Raw genomic sequence first — 6,050 nt, 5'->3', positions numbered from 1 at the left:
TTCCTTTGGCCTATGCAAGAAAGGCGGGGACTAGGGTTAGAACTGATGCTAGAGTTCTGTGGTAGAGCATGGACCAGGCTCAGGCTTGGGTCCCAGAAAAGGGTAAAGGGGTGTTGGTTTCTTTTCTTTCTTCTTCTTTCTTTATTCCTTCCTTTCTTCCTTCTTTCTTTTTCCTTCTTCTTCCTCTCTCTCTCTCTCTCTCTCTCTCTCTCTCTCTCTCTCTCTCTCTCTCTCTCGTTGTTGCTTAGACAGGGTTTCTATGAACTTACTTTAAGGATGAGGCTGGCCTTGAACTCACAGAGATCCACCCACTTGCCTCTGCCTCTCAAGTGCGGCATGCAGTACCACCACCAATATTTGGTGCTGTGGTAAAATTGTCTGTCAAAAACAACTTGGGAGAAGAGGACATTTTGGCGCCCAGTTCATCATGACATCGAGCAAGCAGCTGGTCATATTGTGTCTGCAGTTAGATAAGAGCAGTAAACGCTGGCTAGTGGCCAGCTCACTTTCTTTCCTTCCACAGCCCAGCCCACCCACAATCAACATGTATCTTTACATTGTCAAGATCATCCCCCACAGGCAAGGTTCGAGCCCAAGTGATCCTAGATTTTGTCAAGTTGACATCACTATCACAGAAGGGATGGGTGGATCGACGTCCCGATTTCTCAAAATCGGAAACTGAGGCTCAAAAGTGACTTTAGATTCACAAAAATTATCTTTAAATTTTACTCCACTGTGGGTTGAGGAGCTGGCTCTGTGGGTGAGGGGACTTCCTGTGCAGGCATTCAGACCAGAGTTCAAATCCCCACCATCCACACAAAAAGCCAGGCAGGGTCTCTTGGACTTCTAATAGCTGTGCTACAGGAGATGGACAGAGGCAGGAGGATCCCTGGGGCTGGCTGCCATCAAAGTTCCAGGTTCATTGAGAGATGTCGGGAGGGAGAAACGCAGAGAGTGATAAAGCTGGACATCTGACACCTCCTGTGACCTCCGTGCGTGAGCACACGTGACTGTCCATATTCCACACACAGATGAGCAGAGCCTTACCCCATACATCACGGAGGGCACCTAGGAGCCTCTGCTGAGGCACATTTTAAATGAACGGAAGAAATGGAAGCAGGCTGTTCAGCTCTGCTGGGGGAAGCAGATGAGAGCCGTAGCTCCAACTCCTCAGTTACACAGTTAACCTGCCTGGTTTTTTTTTTTTTTTGTTTGTTTGTTTGTTTGTTTGTTTTTTGTTTTTTGCTTGTTTGTTTTTTTAATCAAGAGAAGGTTTCTTTGCATAGCCCTGTTGTCCTAAAACTTAGTCTGTAGACCAGGCTAGCCTCAAATGTAAGATCGGCCTGCCTCTGCCTCCCACCCCTGCTGGCCTCCACGCCTTTTCACTTACTCTTCCCTCCAGGCCTCTGAGCACAGGAGTTGTCGCATCTGCTTTGCTGATGAGGAAAGGGCTGCTCACAGAGATGATGTCACTACCAAAGTCACACAGCTCCTAAACAGCAGGGCTGGCCCCAACCCCACACACCTGACAGCAGACATGGGCTGGGAACTTAGCATTTCTGCCTCCCAGGTTGGCAAACCACTGTTTCTATTTCCCTAGGAGGCAAATAAGGTCACCAGCTCTGCCCTGCTGGCAGGATTCTTGGGAATCTGAAGGCATCCAAGCATGCCTGGTAGAGCTTCTAGAAGGGTGGGAGGGGGATGTACTATGTTTGTGGCATCCCATCCTGTTCCAGTGACCAGGCATTCCCCAGGAAGCAAGTGGGAGCTAAGAGTCTTAACATGCAGTCATGTGTGGTTTCTGTAAAATCAGGGTTCTGTGAGAACACAGGATACTTTCCCATCCCACAGCATGGCCGGTGTTTGGGCTTGCATGTGAGATGTTCCCAAAAGGCTCTCGGACTGGGACCTGGCTGTTGGATGGTGGACTGTTTGGGAAATGACTGAGTCCTGCAGACTGGGACTTCCCACCCTTCCCTCTCCCCTCTTGAGACAGGGTTTCTCCGTGTAGCTTTGGCTATCCTGGAACTCACTCTGTAGACCAGGCTGGGCTCACACTCACAGAAATTCACCTGGCTCTGCCTCCTGAGTGTTGGGATTAATGATGTGTGTCACTGCAGCCTGGCTGGGCTAGGACATTGTGATGGTCAGTTTTTATGGATGGAACTTAGAATCATCATGGATAGGAGCCTCGGGTGTGCCGGTGAAACAGTTTGTAGGTCAGGCCAACAGTGGCAGGAAGACCAACCTAAGTGTGGGTGTTCCACAGGCTGGGGTCCAAGAGACAGAGACGTGAGAGTCAGCATCCATCTTCCTTCTTCTTTTTTTAAAGATTTATTTTATTTATATGAGTACACTGTAGCTGTCTCAGACACACCAGAAGAGGGCATCTGATCCCATTACAGATGGTTGTGAGCTACCATGTGGTTGTTGGGAATTGAACTCAGGAACTCTGGATGAACAGTCTTAACCATTGAACTATCATCTCTCCAGCCTATCCATCTTCCTTCTATTGGCATTGTGTCTAGGCTCTGCTCCACAGTTACCTGGCCAACAGCCAGGTGTGCCTGACTCACTATAAAAGGGGCTGTTTGCCCCACCCCTAGCTCTCTTTCTTGCTCTGTCCTCTTGCCCCTTAGTCCCCTCCTCTCTTTTCCCTTCCCCCCCTCTTTCTCCATATGCTCATGGCCAGCCTCTATCCCCTCCCCACCACTGCCTTTCTCAGTCTTTACTACCCTCTCAACTCCCTTCCCCATTCCCTGAGTGAATTCTAGTCTATGCTGGTCCCTCAGGGGGGAAGGGATGCCTCAGCATGACCCCACAGAGGCACCCCATTCCCCCACACCTTAGTGCACATCCACCAAACATATTCCTTCTCTTTATTTGTACAAAACACAACACCTTCTCTTCAGGGTGTATTTATTTATGTGTATTAGTGTTTTGCCTACATGTATGTTTATGTATCACACGTGTGCCAGGTGTCCAAGGAGGTAAGAAGAGGGCGTTGGATCCCCTATAACTGGAATTGGACCCCAAACTGGGAAAAATCAACTTACCCTTCCATAAGTTGCTTTGCTGGGTGTTTTACCACAGCAACAGGGAAGGAATTGGTACAGATTCAGTGATTGTCCTGTGACAGTTTCACTCTAGCGTGGCAGAGAAGTTAAGTGGTGAAAGGTAGGAGGTGGGAGCTCTTAGAGAACACAGGCCAGTGGGAGCGTGTCCTTGGGAGTGCTGTCTTACAATTGGCCTCTCCTGTATTTCCTTTCCCTCTGCTTCCTGCCTACCATGAGGTGAACAACCTTGCATGGTGAAGCTCGCCATCAACACAGACCCAGAGTCAGCAGAGCCAGTAACCACGGAGTAAAACCCACATACCCACAAAGCCAAAATGACAATTCTTCCCTTTAGGTTGTTCACTTGGGTAGTATTGGTTGATGTCACTAGCACAGGTAATGACCATGAGGTAGACTGGGCCTCCATTCTTTACTCTGGAAGACTGACCACACCAAGGATGTAAGCTTGCTCTAGGCATTTGGTGTGCTCATTCATTCAACACCTATGAGCTTTGGAACCAAGCAGTCTGGGTTCAAATCCTGACTCTGGAATTTATTAGCCGTGTGGCCTTGGGTAGGACAATAAGTCTGTGTTTTGGTCTTTGTAAAGTGTCAGTCTCATAAAATTGGTGTGAAGGTGAAATGAGGTGAGGGCTCCAGGTAAGCCTCATGTTTACCTAGCATGTGTAAGGCCCTAAGTTTGACCCCCCAATACAAAAAACACAATTCACAGGGACTTACACCCAACTCCCCAATTAAAACAGATTTCTATAGCATATAGTTGGGGGACTGTTTGTCAAAGCAGTTTCCAAGTAGAAAGGTCTTTCCACAGCATTTTAGCTTAGTAACTAAGAGTCCAAGCTCTTGGGGCAGATGGCATGGGTTTGAATAGCAACTCTTTCACATACTGTGTGAAAGTAACTGGCCAAGTGACTTCATCTCTCTGTGCTTAAAGCCTCTAACCTACATTATGGTGTCAGTAATAATTTCCCCTTCACAGCACTGTGGTGAGAATTAGGGCGGGATGTATATAACCCACAGAGCTTAAGGAGGAAGTGCTTGGGCAGCAAGTTGGCTCAGCAAGGGTTAAGTCGTTTGCCCTGAGACTGATGACCCAAGTTTGATACCCCAGGGCCCACATGGCAGAAGGAGAGAACCAATTCCTTCAACTCTGACTCTTACTCATTCCCAATTTCAAAAAATAAATGGGGGCTGGAGAGATGGCTCAGCGGTTAAGAGCACTGACTGCTCTTCCAGAGGTCCTGAGTTCAAATCCCAGCAACCACATGGTGGCTCACAACCATCTGTATTAGGATCTGGTGCCCTTTTCTGGTGTGTCTGAAGACAGCTACAATGTATTCAAATAAATAAAAATAAATAAATTTAACAAACAAAACAAAACAATTTTTAGCTTCTTATCTCAGACATGTGGCACCAACTCTGGCTCTGAGTTCAAATCCCAGCAACCACAGGGTGGCTCACAACCATCTGTAATGAGATCTGATGCCCTCTTCTGGTGTGTCTGACAGCTACAGTATATATATATATATATATATATAAAATCTATGTGCTGTGGAGAACCACGCTCTACATTACCCAGGCTTCCCTGTGGGGATGTGTGGCAATACGTTCCACTGATGTGCTCTGTGGGACATCTGGGCTGTTTCCAGTCTCGGTTCCTTTCCTATTTCCCACCAGACAGGATCTCATATAACCCAGACTGGTCTCAGATTCTTTGTAGTCAAGGATGGCCTCAATCTCCTCATCTTCCTGCCTCCACCTCCCACGTGCTCTGATTACAGGTTTGTGCCACCATCCTTGCCACATTGTCTGGTTCTGAAAGCCATGGTGAGCTCCCTTCCTTGACAGGTTCTCTGGGGAGAAGGGTAGGTGTGTGTAAGTCAGCAGCCCCAGTGTCTGAGCCTTGCTGGGAGCCTGTGGGTACAAAGCTCAAGGCAGCTGGGCCATTGCTACCCAATGGAAGCTGCAGGGAGAGGAAGTTGTGCTGGAGGTGGCAAGGCCTCTTCCTTCTTTGTGAAACAGGATCACTCCAGTTCCTTTCTGAGTTCAGCTGAAGCCCAAATGCAAGTCCCAGTATCTTATCCTCATAATGTGTCAGGAAGGACAGGCCTAACTTCCCATCTGACCTTTAAGTTTAGACAGCTGTTATTGGTTACATTTCTAGTTGCTGTGACAACAACAGCAACAACAACAAAATACACAATAAAAGTGGCAGAAGGGGGCAAAAGAGATGGTTTAACTGCTAAGAGCACTGACCACTCTTCCAGAGAGCCTGAGTTCAAATCCCAGCAACCACAGGGTGGCTCACAACCATCTGTATTGGGATCTGGTGCCCTTTTCTGGTGTGTCTGAAGACAGCTACAATGTATTCAAATAAATAAAAATAAATAAATTTAACAAACAAAACAAAACAATTTTTAGCTTCTTATCTCAGACATGTGGCACCAACTCTGGCTACCATCAGGTGTGGCAGGCTCAGAGGTTTGTGCCTGTCCCTTGTAGGCTGGTGCTGAGCTAACTGCTCCATGAGTTAGGATGGCCAGGATTCTCAGTCTAAACTCCCAGGGTGGATCCTGGCAGAGTAGACGGGTGACTCAAGGACACAGAGTTGTCATCTGAATGGGGCGTCACTGGAGTTCAGAACCCGGGCCCTGGTAAGCTCAACAGGCTAGTTGGGTCACCTGTCCTCAAAAAGCCAAGTAGGCAGACATATTAATAGGAAAAAAAAAATCAGGTTTATTTATCTGGCCACACTGAGGAAAGGGACAAAGTGGCACCCTTTACCTTGTTAGGTTCAAATTTCTTCCTAACAAGAAGTCCTACAGAGAGCCAGAGGTGTACAGGACACACACAGTCTGGGTCAAGGTTCAGTCCTTCCTATTAAGGACCCAGGATTGCCTCAGCCCTAGGCTCTCCTATAGGGCGGTCTGTGAGCTTGTAAAGCTTCCTTGAAGCCCCTGCTCTGACTGTCCA

This window comes from Micromys minutus, assembly GCF_963924665.1.
Source record: "Micromys minutus genome assembly, chromosome: 9".
Lineage (NCBI taxonomy): Eukaryota > Metazoa > Chordata > Mammalia > Rodentia > Muridae > Micromys > Micromys minutus.
This window is presented reverse-complemented; position numbering follows the sequence as displayed.